This window comes from Pristiophorus japonicus, chromosome 1 (genome assembly GCF_044704955.1).
Source record: "Pristiophorus japonicus isolate sPriJap1 chromosome 1, sPriJap1.hap1, whole genome shotgun sequence".
NCBI classification, from domain to species: Eukaryota; Metazoa; Chordata; class Chondrichthyes; family Pristiophoridae; genus Pristiophorus; species Pristiophorus japonicus.
This window is the reverse complement of record NC_091977.1, coordinates 123,928,402-123,952,010: the sequence shown is the minus strand read 5'-3', so window position 1 is coordinate 123,952,010 and position 23,609 is coordinate 123,928,402. Positions and strand designations below refer to the sequence as shown.

Below are 23,609 nucleotides of genomic sequence, written 5' to 3'. Positions count from 1 at the left end.
GTTCCTGTGCTGTATAGTCTATGCAATTCTATGTAATAAGATATACCTCTATCCTTCCAAATCATATTCACCCTTCAGCTACCTTTCCTGCTGGGACCAGTCTAGCTCGTTTCTTTTCTAAACACTTGTGATCTGTGACCCAGGATTCCATATGCCATAATCTCGTGACATGTTCACTCCTTTCTTGGATTCTGTGTATATCCACTCCTGTTGATCCTTTGCTCACTTTGGAGTTCATATTGGCTGTGTTTGATGGTCAGTTTGTCCAGCAGTTCCTGTAGTTTTCATTCATTTTCAGCTATCTTCATACATTACAATAGAAATGTATATTTTTTAAGTGTGTGCAATCAGGCAATTAGTCATCAATTAACTAACTAATGTCAGGGAACGTCTCACAGATACCTCTCCCCTACTGTTTTCGGCTGCTATCACCCAACATTTTTTTTTTAAAAGGACATTGCTGACTAATCTAAAATGTAAGTACTGAAGCATTGAACCTAGCTAAATGATTCCAAAATGCAATACAGGATGATAGAGGAGATGTACTGGTATCTAGAAATTGCTGGATTTTTAACATTACGTTTAGGATGGCTGTATTTTTATAAAGCAATAGATGCAGGGAAGCATTTCTAAGTATTTGAACTGCACATGCCATTACAGATGCTGATTCTTGCATTTATCTGAATTCGACCTTAATGTGAATTGTTTCAATGATTTGAGATTTTAGATGCCCCAGTGAAAAACACTCCATTAAAAAATATTAGGGAAGTGATAGTTCATGTGCTTTGCAATAATTGTTGTTCCCTATTTACTTCCATGTAAAAACAGCATAAAGTACTCCGAGGTCAGGCAAAGCCATCGTGATGTCGAGCTTGCATTAGACAGCTCTTGGAATAAGCACTGATGCCTCACTGCTCACAAACTGGATTATTCTCTTTGAAAGATCAAATCAGGATAGCTCAGACATTAAAAATCACATTTGTCATGTATTTTCTTTTCCAGATTCACACTTTCTGCCTGACATTGAGATTTCTGATATGCAGCTTTGCTTACAAATCCAGTTTGTATTGAACTTGTCTGCTAATTCCTCCAACTCATAGACTGTGTAAGGGTGGTTTTCAGGGGGTTAGCTTTCCCTTCTGACCTTATATGAGCGGTTTCGAATCGCTCCCACACCCTTGGTTCGAGACTCTGGAATTATGAAGGAACTGTGATAGACTTGGACAGACACTCGATTTCAAGGTAGGAAGCAGGTTTGGCTTTATTGTGTTTAAAAGGAAGTAAAAGGCACACCTTTAATAACACACACAGAATAGTCATAACGATACATACTGAGGGGTACAACACAGTGAATAAATTGTCAAAATACAGTCTGTGGGGAAAAGAATACAGCTTAAACTCTAAATGGGGTAAATAGGAGAATGCAGATACATTTACACAAGTTATCCCAGCCTCCCCCTCCCAATTCCCCTAGCTAACTGTTATAGCTCTGGGGATTCAGGGGCTATGCTCACCAATCCCTTTTGACAGTTGCCGGTGAATCACGGTTTCGGGGTTCGCTGCACTTTGCCTTCTCGGCGAGCCGTACCCCGGACGGAGGAGAGGACTTCGGACTGCGTAGTCTTCAGTTGGAGTGAGTCCGCTGATGCGGTAAGTCACGTTTTGGATGTATGGGGTAAGTACCCACTTTCTTTGGTCAGGAAAAGTTTTAGTTAGTCCTTTTAGGTAATTTCTTACCCGTTGGTCATTCAGAAGTCAATTGTAGAGAGGAAATAAATGTTGATTGTTCAGTTTTTGCTGAGTTGGTTTCGGTTGGTCGTTTCGCTGGTTGTGGTGGCCCGGGTTGTCAATTTGGTTGCTGACAACCTTCCATTTCGTGGGCCTCTTGCTGTTGGTGTGCTCGGCCGATCCTTGATGTTTTCTTGTAGTTTTCTCCACTACTCCATTTCTTCACTCCCACCTCCTGCTGCTTTTTTTTCCCTTGTAAAACTGGGAATAGATATACCCCAAAAAGGCTTCCTTATCTCCCGCCAAATCTGGCCCAGCTCTTTGATTCAAGGGAGTTGCTCATTAGTTTTGAGCTCTCTTCTTTGTCAGTATTTGGCGGGCTCGTTCAGCAGTAATTTGATTATGATGTGGAAATGTGGAAAATCACCGGTTGGCATTGTTGAAGCAGTGTTTAAACTCTTGGGCCGTTTGGCTGGGCCCGTGATTTCTTTCGGCCTATTTGCGCATGCATGCCAAAAATGGTCTCCGGTGATTAGCCTGATAGCTCTTGATGCGTTTATGTCCTAGGGAGTGAATTTTTATGCCTCACAGTTCTTGTTAGTTATTGATTGACTCATTCTCCCAGACAAATTGAATTAGCTCCAATTCCCAATTCCTGAGTGAAGTCCCACCCTCTGTTCTGGCAGTCTGTTCCAACATGTTCCTTTAGAGATCTTAAACTTGTAAAGCTCTTAGTTATCTTCCTCAAAGTTTTTCCTAGAATGCCAAAATGTTCATCGTGTTCCAAATTAAATTCCCTTTCTTATGAGTCCAAACACTTGGGGGAGTCTCCGTGAATGCATCCCCTTTTATCCCCTGCAGGCCTCATCTGCCCTTTAAACTCATTTGTGTCCCGAAGATTTTCCTTCCATTTTAAAAGTTCAAAAAGGGATTCTTCTCCTCTGCAGGGGAAAGGTACAAGGAATCTTTGTGAAATATTGGTAAATTCTACAACTGGGAGCTGGCATCATGATTTCAAAATCAGCTATATTGATAAATCAAAAGGTACACAAGAGATAACTCAATGCAGAATATAAAAAATTATCAAGATCAACCCTAATTTGGTTTTTAAATACATTTGTGGCAGAGTTATAACCTAACCTCAGAAAAGTACAGACATTGGCCCCGAATTTGCGGTCCTGATGACAGCGAACTGGTCGGGTTTGCTGTAATTTCACCTTTGAAACTGACTGCAACTTTAGGATTTAGCGCATGCGCAGCCGAATGTGGAAATCCTGAAGTTGTGGTCTGTCATTCACTGCTCCTCCGCAGGCTGCGATGTGTGCTCCCCCCAACACCTGACCCCCCCTACCCCACTGCACACACCATCCCCACAGAGCAGGCAATCAATGTAATCTCTCAAATCATGGAAACTGACAAAAAATTTGTGTCTTCCGCGGAAATTACACTGTTAAATACCCCATTAGGGTCTAGAATTTCCCCTATTTAACGCCCAGTTACCGCCCGTTTTGGTCAATAATGTAAATTACTGCCCTGTACCGCCTGTTTCACCTCCAATTATCGCAGTAATTTCGGCCTACGATTACCTCCGGTGTTGCTGCAAATCGCCCGCCCACATTTGCCGCCCAGAAATCGCCCCAAATTCCCCCCAGCACTAATTTCCACCAAAAAGTATTTTTTAAGGCCTGCTACCGCCCATTATCACTCCGATCACAACCACCCAATTTTACAGTACCTACCTGATTGCACCCCCACCGTTATGCATGATTAAGTATTGCCAGCTGGGATACAAACTTCATTCAGAGTGGAGATTACTAGAAACTTTTCACTGTCATAACAGGCTGGCTGATCACTCCAACTGTTCCATCTTCTCCAATTTATTTTACATCACAAAGCCAGAAACTTTAAAAGAGCAGTCAAACTAGACGCTAACTTGACCGTAAATGGTCACCAACACTGTGACCTGCAACAGTGCAGCTCAAACAAGGCACACCTCCAGCAGGGAAACTTCAGATACTTTTGTGTTTTACTACAATCTGCTGTTGGTACTTGCAGGTCATTTCAAAATTGAGGGATTTTGATAAAGTAAAATAGGGAGAAGCTGGTTCCACTGGCAGAAGGGTCAGATTTAAGGTAATTGCCCAAAGAGACAGAGAGGAGAGGAGAAGATTTTTTATTAATATATCTATAACTGCAGCGACTGGTTAGTAGGTTAAAACAACTAGATCAGGTTTAATTCTCAGTTTGTGTCGAGTTAGCTAATCGAGGTGAAACTGATGTCTTTGGAATTGGCCTCGACACCCGCAATCTGGGAAAAGAGTATGAAAACCAGGGTTTGAGCTCCTGATCACTGTCCAATGACCCCTGCTGGAAATTGCACAGTACACTGATGCATGGATGGGCTCGCACACACTCTTTGAGTGGCAGGCGAGCGAGAGGCGACATGAAAGCTTCGGGCACCCTCAAGGAATACAAGGTGAGTGGGCGGCACCTGCCCTCAACTACAGAGCCCAGCCCTGCTCTGTATCGGATGCACATCTTTGCTCTAAATCATATTGTTGCCAAGTCTCGATTCTGGTACTTCATTTCTTTGATGAAGAAACTGAAAAAGTCTTCTGGTGAAATTGTCCATTGTGGACAGGTTTTTGAGAAGTCACCAGAAGAAGTAAAGAACTTTGGTATTTGGCTGCACTACGACTCTTGTAGTGGAACCCATATGTACAAGGAGTACAGGGACTGCTGGTGCAGTCACCCAATGCTTCCGTGACATGGGGACTCACCATCGTGCTCGTGCTCACTCCATTCAAATCAAGAAGGTAGATGAGATTCCATCAAGCAAGTGTCGCAGGCCTACTATGATTTTAAATTTCAGATACAGAGTAAAGCTTCTTCTACACTGTCCCATCAAACACTCCCAGGGCAGGTGCAGCACAGGTTATACAGAGTAATGCTCTCTTTAAACTTGGGCACCATAGGTCGAAGGCCAGTATCGAGCCCACTCCGCGATGAGCGCCGAAACAACCTTGATCGTTACCTCTCCTGCATGTCGGCACTGGTCTCGTCCTTGGCCTTCTCCATCCTGAGGGGCGGCAGTCCCAACACGCTGTCAAGGCAGGTTTTGATCAGATCGAACATGTCCGCCTCGTTCAAAAAAGGATCCAGATTCCTGTTGCCCAGGTGAAGGAGAACAGATCGGACAGCCCCTGAATAGGGAACGTGACCCCTGAACCCCCCCCCCCCGGAACCTGACCCCCCCCACCCCCGCCCAAGGCCCGGCCGGGAGTGGGAGAAGCGCGAGCTCATTCGGAAGCCTCCGTCTCCCGCGGGACTGGGGATTGTTTGAGCCCAGACAGTAAGGATTAGCAGGTGGTCTCAGGGGTCAGGGAATGGGTGAAGGCCCAGAGGGGGAGCCCCCCATTCTTTGACCCGGAGGGGATCACCCCCCCCATTCCCTTTTCCATAATTCCAAGATCAATTTCCCTCTGCCACTCAGAATCCTGCATCGCCAGCACAAGCATCGCTTCAGCACTCAGAGACCAAACTCTTTCTTCAAAAATGTATTGATATACTGTTGGATCACCTAATCAGGCTCGGCTGCAATACACCCATAGAGCCAAGAGCTACAAAGTGGGATTAGGCCGGATAGTTCTTGGTCGGCCGGCGCGGACACGATGGGCCGAGATGGCCTCCTTCCGTGCTGTAAATTTGATTCTATGATTCATAGCCAAATAGCTCAAAATTCACTAGGCTCAAAGGGATAGCCACTTGGGTGAGGTGCTGGAGGGCTGCTGTGGATCAGAACTCCAAGGAGGAGCTCCAGAGAAGAAAATAGGTTGCCACCCCTTTTCAATCTCACTATCAGGTGATATAACAGTCTGGGGAGATACCTCCCCATCTTCCCAACAACTTTTTCTCCCCATTAAATCCAACTAGAGATTTTTGAATTAGATCGATGAGGAGCAACCTCAGCATTTGTTCCATCAACGTCATGTGTTGAACTTCCATCAAGCTCCTGGGCCAACTTGTTACTGGAGCAGTTTGCATGGAGAGGAAGCAACATTTGCAGAGGCTGATACAAAATTTTGAACTTGGGACGAATTACAGCTCGTTAGCCTTTAGAAAGAAAATCTGCCTTTATTATACAATTCATATACAATAAAGTAATTTTTGGAGTACTTATAAGCAGGCCTGAGCTGATCTAATTAAAGCCAGTCGCAGCAATAACCACCAATGAAATATTTTATTAGCGGTTACACGTGTGAGTGGGATGGGAAGAGGGAGAGGAGTGGTTTATTTTATTGCTTGAACATTTTTTTGAACTGAGGAATGCAGGTTGGCGAGGAATGATGTCTCACTACTGATCTCATGCCATGTCTCGCTAGCTGCCGTCAATTCAGAGACACACTGAACTCACGGTGTTTGCTGAGCAATGCTGCCTGGTGTATTTTTGGGTCCGCAGAAACAGACGCTCCCAATTGAAACATTATTTAAAAAATAAACCCAATTCGATTGCAGATGTTTTGCATCTGTTTGACTGGAGTAACTGACCAGTACCTGTGTAACATACCGGGGGGCTGATTTTGTGGGTGGCAGGAAAGGGATTTTGTAACATATGTAACACCACTCAGGAAAAAGGCATTGGGTAAGCCCACTGAATTATTCATTACTGAACATGAATTATTTGCTGGAAATGTTCTCTCCTCTGCCCCCCGCCACCCCACCCCTCCCCCCCCTCCCCCACTCCCCTTTACTGATGCTGTCTGTAACGGGGTTGGGAGAGGGGGTCAGAGGGGGGGGGCTGTGTCCACGCACTGAGGCCTCATCCAAGTAACCATTCTTCATGTGGTTTGACAGTGTGGTCGTGGAGCTATTCAACTTTAGCAGGCACAACTGTAATGTATGCACCTGTGAGGATGCTCACTGGTTTGTAGAGCTATTGTAGTGTGAGTGGCTGAAGACTGAAGAAAACCCCAGTCAGTTGGGTCTAGGTCATCCAAGATAAGTTATGAGTTTACATGAGACACCGGCAATCACACATTTAAAGTTGTGTTCCCTAAATGTTGTCATATGGAACATATTTTCCCCTTCCGAGGAGTGGGACACAATACAAGAATAGTTTAGTTGAATAACATTTTATATAAAATTTGTAATTTGCATTAACAATGTAATAAAATAACATAATTGTTCTGAATGAATATTTTTACAAAAAAATACATTGTGAACAACAGCAACAACAACATCAACAACAGTATAAAAAATACTCAAAACACCCCTGCACCCTCCCACAATTATTCCTGTGGCCACCTTTCCCAATGCCTTTCCTTCCCAATTCCCCCCCTGACCCTTGGCCCTGACCCCCTCCTCCTCCTGCGAACAATACCCCTGGCCTTGCCCATGATGGGACCAGTATGTTGTGCACCAGCACAGCACCTTGAGCGTGTCTGCTGAGAGGGGGGTGGGGGTGACAATGGCAGAGCAATGTTTGGAGATCCTGGAGAAGATGGAGGTGCTGAGGACCCATCTTCAAAGTCGGAAGAATCTAGTTCCTCCCGACGAACAGGTCTGTCACCATTGCTGGTATGGCACCTTAGGGTGCAGTGCCATATGCCACGATCGTCAATTTCTGCATAGCATTGGCATTGGTGGTCTGGGTGTTCTCCCTCACCGCGGCAATCAGCTCTACCATGTCCTCCGATTGACAGGCTGCTAAAGCCTCGCGATGTTTTTGGACAACTCAGCAATGGCCTGGAAGAGCTCTCGAATCAAGTCAAAGCTCATGCTGGACAGTCCCACCAAGTCCAGACTACAGCTGCCTGTCGCGCAATGTTCCCACTTTAGCGGATCAGCTGCCATGGATTCACCATGGGGGTTGGTGTGCGCCATTGCATTCTGCTTGATCCCACTTCCTCGGGCCGGAATCCAACAAGACAAGGAAACGGTGGCCGCTGGTAGAAAGGATCCATCAATTCCCGCCACCCTTCCCTCCTCCTGCACTACCACTGTTATAACGCTTTGAGGAATGACCTTCTCCAGCTCCTGCAGCACCATCTCCTCCATCTCTTCCACTGCCTCTTCAGTTGTTCTTCCCTGCAATGACTCCTCTCTGGGAGGGGCAGGCGGCTCCACCTGTGCAACTGTAAAAACATAACTTTAATGGTTGGTGGCAGGGGAGGGGAAGGGTCAGAGGTAACACTTTGTGCAGGCTTATGTGGAGAACAAACGTTTTTTACCGAGAATCATTATATGAAGCTATCATAAGCAAATTATAGAGAAAGTACATGACATAACAAAACTTGAGTCCCAAACAGTTTGTTTTCCAAGTGGTAGCGTGTGATCAACGAATAAATCATGTCACAATTAGCAATATTTCTTTCTCCCAGCGTTACATTACACTCTACATTATATTGTCATAAGATTTAATTACATGACCGCAGTACAGTCCAGGAATTATGCAGACTTACCCTCCGGGAAAACTGACTTGGCACCAACACACGTGTCGGTGCGATCATACGCTCCCATCAGGGCTGCAGCGTGTTCCTCGAGGTCCATCAGAGGAATAGTCTTTGACGGAGCACCGCCCATTTTGCGGAGCTCCGCCCTATTGCCGGCTAACTTTTTCTGCAAAGGTAACAAAATATATGTGTGAACTAATTTGACAGCTACTAATACAGAAGACATACATACACAATATATAGATACACATCCCCAATTAACCGTCCCCCAGTCTTTTCATCAACAAGTGCATGATTTAAGTTTTTTTAGCATGCAAATGTAACATGATGAACACATGAAAATTCAGAGGACTAACACATTGAGATCGATGATGGGAAATAAAAATGACACCAAGCTTTACAACATAATAAAATATGGCACTACTTAAGAGTAATTAGTCAGTGCATGATAAAAGTTAATACTTACTCTTGCAGACCCAACGATGTCATTCCACCATTCGCGGCATTGATTCGGCCCCCACATCACGGGTGCAACGTAGGACACTGCCTCAGCGATCTCTCGTCATAACCGCTGATATATGAACGGCAACGGTTTCCCTCGCCCACTCCGTATTAATTGATTCCAACAGGCCTCCACTTCGTCCACCAATGACTCCTGGGCTTCCTCCGAGAAACAAGTGGCCATTTTCCTCCCATCTAACGCCCTCTCTGCTTCCATGGCTTGATTTTCCCCATTTTGATATTAATTAAAAAATATATTTGCATTTAATTATTTATGTATGTATTATTATTATTACAACTATTATTTTTTATGATTTTGAGATCTATTATTATTATAATTATTACTAGTTATATTATTAAGTATATTATTTTATTTTATAATATAATTGTAAATATACTGAATATAATCAATGTACTCCTCAAAAAATCTCACAAATCCTCTCACAGCTCTTCGCTCACTGACCTCAACCAATCTCTACAACTTCAAGATGTCCAGTGCTGTCCTACTCTTCTCTGCAAATGTGCAAGGTCACCTTTGACTCCAAGATCGTGGGAGAATGACTGCATGCGCAGAGAAGGTGATCCAGACTTTTCTGCAGTGGTTCTGCTTCCCTTACTAAAGGTAAGGAGATTGCCGAGGTTTCTCTCGTTTTCGCTACCCGCTTCAGTCCGCTATCGCTAAGCTTCACCACTGCCGACATCGAGCACCCGAAAATCGCGGGAGCGTGCATCAGCGGTATTCCTGCGATTAAAAAGACGCAACCACCGGAATATCGATAAGGATCCAGCACCAGCGATCGGAGGCGAAATTGTAGCCCATATTTTTTGGATTATGTGTAACTCAGGTACAAACAGTATACTGACTGTTAAACAAAAATTATGGTCCTGAAATACTAATTTAGATTTTGTGGAGAGTCAAATGTAACCATTTTAATAAAAAATGTAATTTTTCCAAAACTTTAAAACTTAAAAAAAAAATTTAAAAGTCTGTTCACCTTTATTTCACGTTTGCCTTTTCTCCATGTGAGAGCCCCAGTCTATGTTTTGCACTCTCTAACATTTACAACAAGTTAGAATCAAAGGAGCTTACTCACTTCCTGGTTCGCTGTCTGAGAATGTTGCACTTTGATCGGCTCCTTAGACAGCTTGCTGACATTACAGCAGCTATTTGCTGGGAATCCCCATTAACTTCTGTTGATTTCAACTATGCATCGGAAAACCCGAACATCTCGCCACAGAGATCGCAAGATCTTTGTGCGAAGCTTATTTTTGGGCCAGTGGCAAATGCCTTTGCTTCGCTGCTGATCGCAAATTCCGGGGCAACATTTTATTTATGTGTTGCGTTGCCACATTATCAATGATGTAAATCACAGTTGAGTCCTGCAATAGCAAAAATTGATTTTATTGGTGGCACTGAAAAAAAAGTCTCAATTTTTAATTCAAATATATTTCTGCTGTAATCCCAAATCAATATAACAGAATTATATTTCAAACATTACATAAAGTCAAAAGGAATATCTATTCCCTCCCTAGTTCTTGCACAAAAGTTAACACAGTTCTTCAAAATGTTACTAAAGCCATTGTAAACCAGGTGAGTAGTGTTTATTAGTTTCATGTGAACAATTTAAAATTCTGCTGGCAGCTCTCCTCACACCAGATTAAGTAAACTTTCATTGTCAAAATTTCATTCCAATGAGACAGACATATTGCACCATATTTGGTGGCAATTAAAAATACAATATATTTTCACATACCACCAAATAACATCAGTTCTGCTGGAGTGAGTCGAATACTATTTAACAGTCATACATCAGTAATGAAGTTAACTTCACTTGTACTGCAGAGTGTTTCATTATTATTTCCCACACCATTTTACTTTGCATTTTGGTTGAACATGATTACCAAGTAATCCTGTATTAGCATCAAATTAGAGTTGGTTTCATGTCTCACTAATATTGACAAAATGTTGGTGTAGTGCATAAAGATTCAGAACACATGGACTGGATCTTTTGCTTTGTTTCTCCTGGGGCTAACCAGAAGTGTATATTGGGAAATGTTGCCACCCCTCCCATGACTTTCTGATTATAATTAACATTCACAAGGTTATGAACTGGGTGTGCAGAAATCACACCAATAGGTGTAGTCTACAGACCACCTAATAGTGGAAGAGAGGTGGAGGAAGAAATACGCAGACAAATTAGGGAAATGTGTAAAGAACATAGAATAATAATCATGGGGGAACCCAACTACCCCAATGTTAATTGGACAGAAGAGGTAGCTAAAGGGGATAAGGGAATAGAGTTCCGACAATGTGTACAGGACACCTTTCTAACCCAATATGTAAAAAGCCCAACACGAGAGGACTTGCTATTAGATCTAGTAATGGGGAATGAACCAGAGAAGTAGGGGAGCATCTAGGCAATAGTGACCAAACTAAACTCTAATGAGACTCCATAAGGAAAGAATTGAGGGTAAGAAAAGAGACATACATGAAGTACATAGACAGTAGGCGACTGCATGATAAGGGAGAAGACAAAAAGATTAAGAGAGAAGTAAAAAAAAACTATTAAGAATACAAAGAGGAACTATGAAATTAAATTATCAAGGATCATAAAACAAAATAGTAAAATATTTTATCGGCACATCAATAAAAAATGGATGGGAATAGGTCCATTAAGGGATAGACAGGATAATACCACAGATAATATTACAGAGATAGCAGAAATAGCAATAATTATTTTGCTTCAGTATTTACCAGGGAGATAGAACAGGTGGGCATGCCATTGGATGATAAGATTAGTAATGAGATACGCATTTAAAATAAAAAGAGGGGATATATTAAATAAACTAATCAAATTCAAAGAGGATAACACCCCTGGTCCAGATGGATTGCATCCACACATTTTAAAAGAATCTAGGGAAGAGATAGCAGAGGCCTCACTACACATCTACACATATTTAATAATTTGTTAGAAAAAGGTTTAGTGCCAGAGGAATTGTGGATAATTAACATAATGCCTATATTTAAAAAGAGGGATAGAACATGTCCAGAGAATTATAGACCAGTCAGCATAACATTGGTGGTAGGAAAAATAATGGAATCCTACTAAAGGAGAAAATAGAAGAACATCTAAAAAACAAAAATATAATAATGAATAGTCAGCATGGATTTCAAATTTTTGCTTGACCATCTTCATTGAACTTTTTGAAGAGCTAACAGAGAGAGTAGACAATGACAATGCAATAGATGTCATTTATCTAAATTTTCAAAAGGCCTTCGATAAGGTACCCCATGATAGACTGATGAACAAGGTCAGAGAATGAGGAGTCAGGGGACAAGTAGCAGAATGGATAGCTAACTGGCTCAAGACAGAAGGCAGAGAATGGGGAAAAAGGTAACTATTCACAGTGGCAGAAGGTGGATAATGGTGTTCCACAAGGATCAGTGCTAGGACCACTGTTGTTCACAATTTATGTTAACAATTTAGACTTTGGAATCCAAAACACAATTTCTAAATTTGTGGATGACACCAAATTGTCAATACTGAGGAGGACGGCAACAAATTACAGGAGGACATTAATAAATTTGCAGAATGGGCATATAATTGGCAAATGAAGTTCAACACAGATAAATGTGAGAGAGTACATTTTGATAGGAAAAATAGGGAGGTCACTTATTACTTGGAGGGTGTGAGTCTAGGTGGGGTAGAGGAACAAAGGGATCTCGGAGTACAAATACACAAATCACTAAAAGTTGCAACACAGATTAGCAAGGCCGTAAAAAAGCAAACCAAGTACTAGGGTTTATTTCTGGAGATATAAAATTGAAAAGTGGAGAAATTATGCTAAACCTGTATTGAACATTGGCAAGACCACACTTAGAGTACTGCATACAGTTCTGGTCATCATATTATAAAAAGGATATAGAGGCACTAGATAGGGTGCAGAGAAGATTTACAAAGATAATACCAGTCATGCGAGGGTATACATATCAGGAAAGGATGAACAGGCTAGGGGCTAGATTTTCCATTATTTTTGCAAGCATAACGCCCACTTAATGTCCATTTTAACGCTGGAATGATGTATAACATCCAGATATCGCCCATTTAGCCACAAAATGGAAAATGATGCCCATTTTCGGACACTTATCGGCGAGCGTTACTTTCCGCATGTGCGTAACACTGGGAAAAAATAATACTGCCCGCCCACTTTTTTGGAGCAGAATCATCAGAATGGGTGAAATCAACGCCCATAATATTACCCAGCATTAGTTTCCGCACGTAACTAACGCTGAGATTCAATAATACCGACCGCCCACTTTTTTTTGTCGTAAAGATCACATTTGCCGAAACTAACGCCCAGGAGATCGCCCAATGTCACTTTCACCACTTGCTCACATCTCGCCCACAATATCGCTCGCCCAAAACACAGCTCTGAAAAAGTGGAAGTGTTCTGAATGAATCACAGTGGTGTGGGCGCCATTTTTTAAATCGCAGGTCGCTTCATTCAAAAGGCTGCTTCAACTTCGGGGGAGTTTGGATTGACTCCGGAGTTCTTCTCAGGTGAAGTGACCATCTCAACAGACACATTTTCAGACTCTGGAAAATTGGGAGTTTACTGTAGGTGTATTTTAGTGAGGAAATTATTGCTCCTGATCAATCGCTATTATACTTTCATTGCAATGGGGCCAGCCATTTCTCAGCCTGCATCGATCAATACGCAGAAGCTGCAGAGTGCAAATGGCTCAATGTCTGATGCACATTATTATGTGCCCAATTTAAGACATGTCAGAATGAGGAGGAGGTCCAGACCATACACACCCCGCACTTACAAGGAGAAGAGGTCTTATCTCGACATGTCTGAGCACACCTGCCTTCAGAGACTACGCTTCCACAAGGTGGTGATCAATGAAATATGTGAGCTCATCAGGCCACATATGCAGCCTGCCATCAGGACATCAGTGTCGGTCGAGGTCAAGGTCACCGCAGCGCTGTCTTTCTATGCGTCCGGTTTCTTTCGGGACTCCGCGCTCGAGATTTTCCCTCTGTCTCACCATTGATGTCTGAGCTGCACACAGACAGCAGTGTGTCAGCGTTGTCACTCACAACAACGTTCTTTCAGGCAAATCGTTCAGATATCAGCTCTTGACATAAGAGCCTTGCAGCTATGTAGCCACCACAGGTCCTTTCCTGCGGTCTGGAGTGGGGCGTGGGCATGGTTGCATAGCCAGCCTGATTGTCTGGCCCCATCGCTGCATTAAACAGGTCATGGAGGCCCCGTACACGCGAAGCTTGGACTTTATCAGCTTCCCCATGACCATGGAAGCTCAGACTGACAGGGCTGGAACATTCTACCGCATTGCTAAGTTCCCCAGGGGGCAGGGAGCAATACAGTGTACGCACATCGCCATGCGAGCACCTTCTCAGGACCCAGAGCTTTTTCGTAACAGAAAAGGATTTCACTCCCTGAAGGACCAACTAGTTGTCAACCACAACCAGATCATTATGGCAGTGAATGCCAAATGTCCGGGCAGCTTTGATGAGGCTTACATCCTGCATGGGAGCGCTGACTCTGACATGTTTAAGAATCAGCCACAAGAGCAATGCTGGATGCTTGGTGACAACCGATATGGCCTAGCCAACTGGCTGATGACCCCCCTGCATGACACCCACACCGAGGTCGAGAAGTGATACAACCAGAACTACAGAGACACACGCAATGTGGTCCAGTAAACAATAACTGTGCTTACGCAGCACTTTAGATGCCTGAACCACTCATGAGGGGAGCTACAATACAACCCTGAGCAAGTAGCTAAATTCGTGGTCGTGTGCTCCATGCTGCACAATCTGGCTCTCAGGAGGGGACAAGATGTGCCAGATGGGACCGATGCTCCACCTGAGGAGAGAGAGGAAGTGGAGGATGAAGGGCTGGACGCTAAACTAGGGCAGACAATCAGGCTGGCTATGCAACCATGCCCACGCCCCCCCCTCCAGACCGCAGGAAAGGATCCGTGGTGGCTACATAGCTGCAAGACTCTTACGTCAGGAGTTGATATCTGAACGATTTGCCTGAAAGAACATTGCTGTGAGTGACAATGCTGACACACTGCTGTCTGTGTGCAGCTCAGACATCAATGGTGGGCATCACCTTGGTGCCAGTTAAAGTTTATGTTGATTGAAGTTAAGTTTTATTTAACCCTGTAATGTTAAGGGATCACCAGTGGGTAACGGTCCAGCTATCTGAGACAATGCACCACAAGGTTATGTTCAATAAAAAAAAAATTATACCAACATTGGTCTGAAATCATAAGTATCATGGCCAAAAACACCCCAACGAGTCCACACCCCACTTTTTCAACCATTGACATCAATCAAATGTTCAACATGTCCAGCAACACAGAATACAAATGCAAAGCAGGAGGGTGGCCCCCTCCCCCCATACATTACAATAAATTGCATATACCCAGATGGAGATATAACACAGCCATCACCTGCGGACATGCACCTCACTTTCCTTACCCCCTCCCCTTCTTATCCCCTCCTCTACCCCTTCCCCCCCTTGCTCCACGCTGCCTGGCCGAAGAGCTCCTCAGGCGGTGCCTCATTGGGGGGATGAAGGCAGAGGCGGTGGTTGGACGGGTATGGGAATGGGGGCTGTCAAGGAGGGAACATTCTCTGATCCAGAAGTAAGATCTTGGTCCTGCCTCTCATCTGTCGTTCGCAGCAGTGGTGCGGAACCTAGGGGTGGAGTGCCGCGCTCTGGGAGCACCGTAAGATGAGCCAGACTGATGAGGAGCACCAGACGTTATAGCCCCACAGAAAGGGTGCTACAATACAACCCTGAGCAAGTAGCTAAATTTGTGGTCATGTGCTCCATGCTGCAAAACTTGGTTATCAGGAGGGGATAAGAATTGCCTGATGATTCTGAGAGTCCACCTCAGAAGAGAGAGGAAGAGGAGGGCAAGGAGGTGGACGCTGACATCAGCCCACACAATCAGGCTGATGCTGAAGCCATGCCCCAGCCCCCCTGTAGACCGCATGAAAGGACCCATGGTGGTATGATAGCTGCAAGAGCCTTACGTCAGGAGCTCATCGTCATTGAATGTTCAACATGTCCAGCAACACAGAATACAAATGCAAAGCAGGAGGGTGGCCCCCTCCCCCCATACATTAAAACAATTGCATACACCCAGATGGAGATATAACACAGCCATCACCTGCGGACATGCACCTCACTTTCCTTACCCCCTCCCCTTCTTATCCCCTCCTCTACCTCTTTTCCTGAAATAATGTTGATGTTATTTACAAGGCTGACACACTGCTGGGTGTGCATCAATGGTGGGCATCACCTTGGTGACAGTTAAAGTTTAAGTTGATTGAAGTTAAGTGTAATGATACCCTGTGATGTTAAGGAATCACCAGCATGTAACAGTGCAACTATCTGAGCTAATGCGCAACAAGGTTTTGTTAAATAAAAAATATTTAAACAGAACGGTTGTCTGAAATCATCAGTATTTCTATAAAAAACAACCCTTCCCCCACCCCCCTCCACTTCTCCTCCCACCTCTACCCATTCCCCGTCCCCTCCTGACTCCAAGCTGCCTGGCCAAGGAGCTCCTCAGGCAACGCTTCATTGGGGCGGGGTAGGGGGGGCGGTGTGGGGTGGAGATGACAGCCGAACTGCTGCTTGGACAGATACGGGAGAGGATGGTCCCGAGATGGGCACGTCTCGGGACCATTCTCCTGGATCTCATGTGTGGTTGGCAATGGGACTGCGGCATGTTGGGGTGCAGGGCCGCGCTCCGGGATCACTGGGAGCCCTCTGCCACCAGTGTTCCTGGCTACCAGCTCCAGGGCGTCCACCATTCCTTCCATGTTATATATTATTTGTTGGACAAAAACTCGGTGCCAACGATGTTCTTGGTGCTTTGTCGGCTTTTTACTGCTGGTGAATCTCCCTCGTGCCTCCCACAACAGCCAAACAAGTACACACCACAGCCACACACGCCTTCAGTCCCTCTCAGCTCCCTCTCTCTCTGCCTCCTCTTCTGTGCATGTCATGATGACCCTTGACCTCCTGAATCATGGGAATCGAGCATTGCCATGCCGTTGCTAAGGACGGTGACACTTTACGGCAGAATATCAGCAAGATTTAACGCTACCGCCCATTTCATATCGCTCACGGTAACGCCCAATTTCAAAAATGGAGAGTAGGTACTTTGAGAATGGGCGAGAAGCCGGCGATCTGAAAACCCATTTTTACCACCCACGCCCGAAATAACGCCCAATTACATTAAATTTAAGTCCCCTGGTTGTTGACACCTCTGCCAAGGGAAACTTAAATATTAATACTCTCAACGTAACTGTACTTAAATTAATATCAAAATAATGTTAATGAGGTGTGGTGGTTTTCAGTGTCTGTGGAACTTAGAATTTTACCATCTCCCATCTGTGATCATGGTGTTTATTTTTATTATACCTTAGATGAAAACGTCTAGGCTGTTCTGTAATGAATTCTATGGCTGTGGGGTAATTTCTTGTAATTGCACACCCGGCACTGAACAGCGCATGTTAAAGCGTAATGACTCAGTGTCATCTTTTACTTCCTCCCCACTGGAAACAGATGGAAGTTATGCCTGGCATTTGAGGAACTTAAAATATAAGAAATTCCAGACGAAAATAGGAGGTGATTTTAGGATTGTGTACCAAATGGGTGTGATTTCAGTGTTCACCCGCAGTGTCTTTATAATGAGGCATTTGGAAGGCTCGTACCACTCTCAGATTCTGGACAAGTTAACATTTTCTCGGTGATCAGCAATTGCCAGTTTTGGGCTGAATTGCTGGGTACCTATTTTATAGGCCTGGCTAAAAGTTGATTAAGGCAGGCAACTAGGTGTATAAGGTCCCCATAAGACTCTCAACTGCTGGATCCATTTTTCAGCTGACAAATGGATAGCCAACAATTGAAAATTTCACCTCACCCACCATGTTGCTGAGTAATAATCATGGAACATTTGACACTGATAATGCAGTATGAATTGGGATTAAATTGGGGATTATTTCTGCCGCTCACTGGTAAAACAAACTAGACATCCTTTGTTAATTATAGATGCTGTAATTCAGGATTGGTGAAATTGTATAGGGCTGATTATCATTGCCCCACACCCCCTCTCAAGTTGTACCGTTAAAGAGGAGCATGATGCTAAACCTGTGCTTCTCCTGTCCAGCCTCAGATTTTGCGGGATTTCTTCCGCAGAGCCAATCCCAAAGCACAACCGTTTCCAAGCAAGGATTAGAGTCAGTGGAGATTGGCAACCAGAAGGTCTTGGTTTCACGGAAACTTTATGGGAAAGGGTGGATATTTAAGGCCTGTGCCGAGCTCGCCATAGATCATCTGGTCAGCAGGGGTCTTAGGGTAGATCACAGCGCTGCTCTAGGGTGTTCAGGGAGGGATCTGGAAAATGACCAGCCCCTCCCATCTGACTGAACTCCACTATACTTGCAGTTTCAGGTCAAATTATGCATCTCCTCCTCCCCTACTCTCTGTTCTGTAAATCCTGGGACTAAGTGAAAACATGGAGACCCAGCCCTCCAAGGCTTCATTATTAACTTCCCGCCGCTAACCCCGATGGCCTCTCTTTCCCCCCTGTTGCAATAGCTGACCTCCCCCCACTCCCCAATCTGAATAGCTACCCTCTATCCCTGCCTGGATGACTGACATCCCTCTGTCACCACCCCACCACAATTGCCTACCAGCCCCCTTCCTGATTGCCAGAGACTAACCCCAAATGTCCCATCCTCAAATATCCTTGACTGAGGCTGCCTGACACTGGTTTTCCCTCTTGGCCCTGGCCACACTGTTATTAGGCTAGCTGCAAGGGCGGGAAACGGAACAAAAAAAATTATAATGAGGTCCAGCTGACCTCTGCATCCAGGGTCTCCCCCGCCGCCCCCCACTCCTCCCTACAAATATTGGGGCCTACACCTCTACCCTTTTTCCTAACAGTTGTGCTCTGGGAAACTGACATTTCCTGGAAGCAGTGGTCAGGAAACTCCATTATCGTAACTTTTCATGCAAGTTGCTGGTTGAGAATCCAGTCTTGGTTTGTTCAAAATTAATTGCAGCATTTTATAACCAGTGATTATTCTATGCCGAGCTGAATAGAGGTATAAATGAAAATATTTGCAGATCCATACAGTAGCAACACTGCCCACTATCCCCCGCCCCACCTCAAGAACTTATTGTTTTCCTGACTCTTGGCTCTTTCACCAAGCCTTTTGTCACCCCGACCAATATCTTGCTCTTTGGCACAATGTCCTTTTTCTTCCTCTACATCTCTGTGCAGCACATAGGTGCATTTTTCAACATTAATAAAGCTATTTAAATACAAGTTGTTGTTCAGCCTTGAATTCTTTTTTGCCAGTTGCATTCTTCAACAGGTGACATAGGTTCTTATCTCCATCACATTTTCAAATGCATCGTTTTGGACAAATAAGACGTAAACAACAACAACTTGTATTTATATAGCGACTTTAACGTAGTGAAATGTCCCAAGGCGCTTCACAGGAGCATTATGAGATAAAAAGTTTGACACCGAGCCACATAAGGAGAAAGCAGTGCAGGTGACCAAAAGCTTGGTGAAAGAGGTAGGTTTTAAGGAGCATCTTGAAGGAGGAAAGAGAAGTTGGGGGGCAGAGAGTTTTAGGCTGGGAATTCCAGAGCTTGTGGCCTAGGCAACAGAAGGCATGACCACCAATGGTTGAGCGATTAAAATCAGGGATGCTCAAGACTACAGACATCTCGAGGGGATGTGGGGCTGGAGGAGATTACAGAGATAGGGAGGGGTGAGGCCATGGAGGGATTTGAAAACAACAATGAGAATTTTGAAATCGAGGCGTTGCTTAACCGGGAGCCAATGTAGGTCAGCGACCACAGGGGTGATGGGTGAGCGGGACTTGCTGCGAGTTAGGACATGGGCAGCTGAGTTTTGGATCACCTCTTGTTTACATAGGGTAGAATATAAGAGACCAGCCAGGAGTGCATTGGAATAGCCATGTCTAGAGGTAACAAAGGCATGGATGAGGGCTTCAGCAGCGGATTAGCTGAGGAGGGCAGAGACAGGCAATGTTACAAAGGTGGAAATAGACAGTCTTAGTTATGCTGTGGCTATATGGTCGAAAGCTCATTTCAGGGTTAAATATGACGACTAAGGTTATGAATAGTCAGGTTCAGCTTCAGACAGAAGTTGGGGAGAGGGATGGAGTCAGTGGGTAGGGAACACAGTTTGTGACAACTGCCAAAAACAATGGCTTCGGTCTTCCCAATATTTAATTCGAGAAAATTTCAGCTTATCAAGAACTGGATGTCGGACAAGCAGCCTGACAATTTAGAGACAGTAGAGAGGTCGTGAGAAATGATAGTGAGGTAGAGCTGGGTGTCATCAGCGTATATGTGGAAACTGTTTTCAGATGATGTCACCAATGGGCAACATGTAGATAAGAAATAGGAGGGGACCAAGGATAGATCTTTGGGGGACACCAGAGGTAATGATGCGGAGGTGGGAAGAGAAGCCATTACAAATGATTCTCTGGCTTTGATTAGATAGATAAGAATGGAATCGGGCGAATGCAGTCCCACCCAGCTGGACAACGGTGGAGAAAGATAGAGTGGTCAACCGCGTCAAAGACTGCAGAGAAGTCAAGAAGGACGAGGAAGGATAGTTTGCCTTTGTCACAGTCACAAAGGATGTGATTTGTGATTTTGATGAGAGCCATCTTGGTACTGTGGCAGGCGTGGAAACCGGATTGGGGGATTCAAACATGGAATTCAGGGGAAACATGGGTACGGATTTGGGAGGCGACAAAATGTTCGAGGACTTTGGAGAGAAAAGGAAGTTTGGAGATGGAGCAGCAGTTTGCTCGGGCGGAGAGGTCGAGGGTTGGTTTTTTGAGGCGAGGGGTGATGACGACAGATTTGAGGGAGAGGAGGACAGTACCTGAGGAGAGAGAACCGTTAACAATGTCAGCTAACATGGGAGCCAGAAAAGGAAGTTGGATGAACAGCAACTTGTTGGGAATAAGGTCAAGGGAGCAGGAAGTGTGTCTCATGGACAAGATGAGTTCAGAAAGTTCATGAGGGGATATCGAAGAGAAACTGGAGAAAGATATGAGGTCAGGGCTAGGGCATGGGGCTTCTCTAGAGGAAATTTGGCCCGGTGGGCTAAGGGAAGTAAAGGAAAAGGCAGAGGTGACTGAACGGATGATCTCAATCTTAGAGACAAAGAAATCCTTGAGCTCTTCACCATTATTGTCAGAGGTGAGGCTAGAGATTGGGGAGAGGAGTTTAATAAGATGGTTAGCAGTGGAGAATAAAAGCTGAGGTTTATCATTACATTCCATAATTATTCTGGAATAGTGAGCGATTTTGCAGATGAGAGCAGAACCCTTACGGCTTTATGTGGCCCAGCCGGATCTGGCAGCGAATGGCTAAACCAGTTGTCTATCATATCCATTCAAGTCTACAATCCCTTGGACTTAAGGGAGTGAACATGAGGGCTATACCAGGGAAAGCAGCCAGGGTGAGAGAGAGTAATTGCTTTTACAGGGACTAGGGCATCAAAGTTAGTGGTGAGGGTGTGATTGAGCAGATCAGTAACTGCATAAATGTCATGGTGAAAGACGGGCCAAAGGCTGGACTGTTGGGAGTTCATAAGTGCAGTTGTAAGAGAGTCAGCAGAGAGTTTTTTCCAGGATGGACATAAAAGGAGGTAGGGTTGTGGGGGTGGGGGAGTGGAAAAGGGATGTGTGTGGAGAGCGAACAAGGGAGTGGTCAGAGATGGCCTTATCTGTGATTGACACGACGGGAGTTGTTGTGTCCTTGGATACTCTAATAATGACTCCATGAGGCAATGTGTTATACTTGAACTGTAGTGACCTTAGTCCTTTATTTGTTAATTCTAGAGTGAGGATCACACCTGGTGGCCTGCCTTTTATACTAGGCCAGGCACATCTGTACATAAGTCTCCTACAGCTGTACCCTCTGGTGGCACACCTTGTGATAGTACAAACAGTAGCCATGTAGGATACATGACATCACTCTCCCCCAAGCATTTAGTGCAAATCGCCTCTGCATTGACTGTGCTCTGGGCTTAGTTCTATGTGGTTGACCCTTGGTGGGTTGTTTCAATCTTGGGTGAGTAGATGGTGCAACAAAGTGCTGGTGGTTGATGTTTGTGTGTGTCCTGACCACTCCATTCTCCTCCTCCCACATATCAGTTATGCCAGAAGCTCAGTGCGTTCATATACATTCAAGTTCAGAAAAACAAGTTTGCATTAATTTGTGGTTCAGTTGTGAAACCGGTGCGTTAGACTGGTGAGGTACATTATCGATGTGTACTGGGGATCGGTGACCGGTGTGTAAGGACAAGCTGGTTCCAAAACTGCTGGATGGAGTCCAGGCAGTCTGGTGGCGGCGTGGTGCTCAGTGCTGGCAGTGGGAACCCAGTAGGCTCAAGTTGCCTGCTCTTGGGGCTGTTGCTGTGGTTCCTAGGGTCGGGCAGGTTCTCAGATGCCTGTGACCTCCCTGTCCCTTCTTGCACCCTGGGTCGCTGCTGCTCCCTGAGGGGCTGTCGTCTAGCAGTGCACAGGGAACTGCTGACTCACTAGTCTGGGCGTTATTTGGTTTAGGATCCTGGCTGGTCTCGCTCCCCTTTGGGAGGACTGTAGCGAGTGATCCTTTGTTTCTGGGTATGGCCTTGGTGGCGATGGGGTCTGGGGTCTGGGGGCTGCGCCTTAGCACAGTTTGCTCTTTCAGGCTCATGGCAGTTGGTGCCATCGGGTGCCTGAGAGGTGGAGCCGATCAGGGGCAGGGTATCGATACCATTGCTGTTGCCCTCCTGAGATTGCTTCCTCTGCAGCTAGTGTGTATTGGCTGCTTGTGGCCACACTCCATGGTGCATAACTCTGGTCCCGGGGACGCAGGCTACAGCATTGGGTAGCTCGCTGGACCTGTGTGCTCCCAATGGGTGTCTGCCCGCTGCATTGGCTGCGTACAGTTGAAATCCTACTTCACACAACTTTTCATTACTTATGGTGGATACTCTGTAGCTCCGATCGCGATCGGGTGACTTTTCCTCGCTGGTTGAATGTACACAATTCTGATCATCAATTACACATTTTACATGATTGCACAACTTTTCCTTGCTTATTACATGTACACAACTCTGATCATCAGTTATACATTTTATCTCTAACTTACAGTTGCTATTACATTGCTTGAGTGTGTGGAACTGTCTCTTTAATTATAGTGGGTTGCAGGCCTTTAAGAGAGCCTTGCTTTCTTTACCCCAATCCTCTTCTCCATTTGGTGCCACTTGTTGCTCCAGCAACGCTGTACCTCATGGTCTGGCCGCGGCCATCTTTTTTTTCAGCGCATCACCTCATGGTTTGGGAGCCCTCTTTCCTCCATCCATGATGTCGACTGCAGTGATCCTTTTCTCCCTGGGTTCTGCCACCGGAGCCGGGAAGTCACCTTTGGATCTGATTTTCTTCCTCCGGAGTCCTGCCACTGGAGCCTGGAAGCTGCTTTCAGGTCATCTCAGCTGGATCAGCTCCACGCAGTTGTGCTGAGTGGTCTGTGCCTCGGGTGCTGTGCTGGTTTGCTCTCTGGTGCTGGGTCCACCTTCAAGTGAGTGCTTGCTGTACTTCCGAACGCGGAGGATGTCGATTGCTGGAGGGGTGAAGTCTTCCCACTTCCAATGGATCTTCTCCATCCACCTTCTTCCGAGTAGCGTTGGTCCATCACCTGCAACAATTCACAGAGGTAACTTGTGCACTGCGCCAGTATGGAGTACTTTACATTCGGACTACCAATGACTGGGATAAGTTCATCGGTGTAGGTGCGCAGCTTTGCCTGAACTGGGACCAACTT

General features: G+C 45.1%; 1 pseudogene; it reads left to right on the top strand.

The window, feature by feature from the left end:
* Positions 1–4,171: 4,171 nt before the first annotated feature.
* On the top strand, positions 4,172–5,312 carry LOC139240559 (large ribosomal subunit protein eL20-like; annotated as a pseudogene).
* The last annotated feature ends 18,297 nt before the right edge of the window (positions 5,313–23,609 follow it).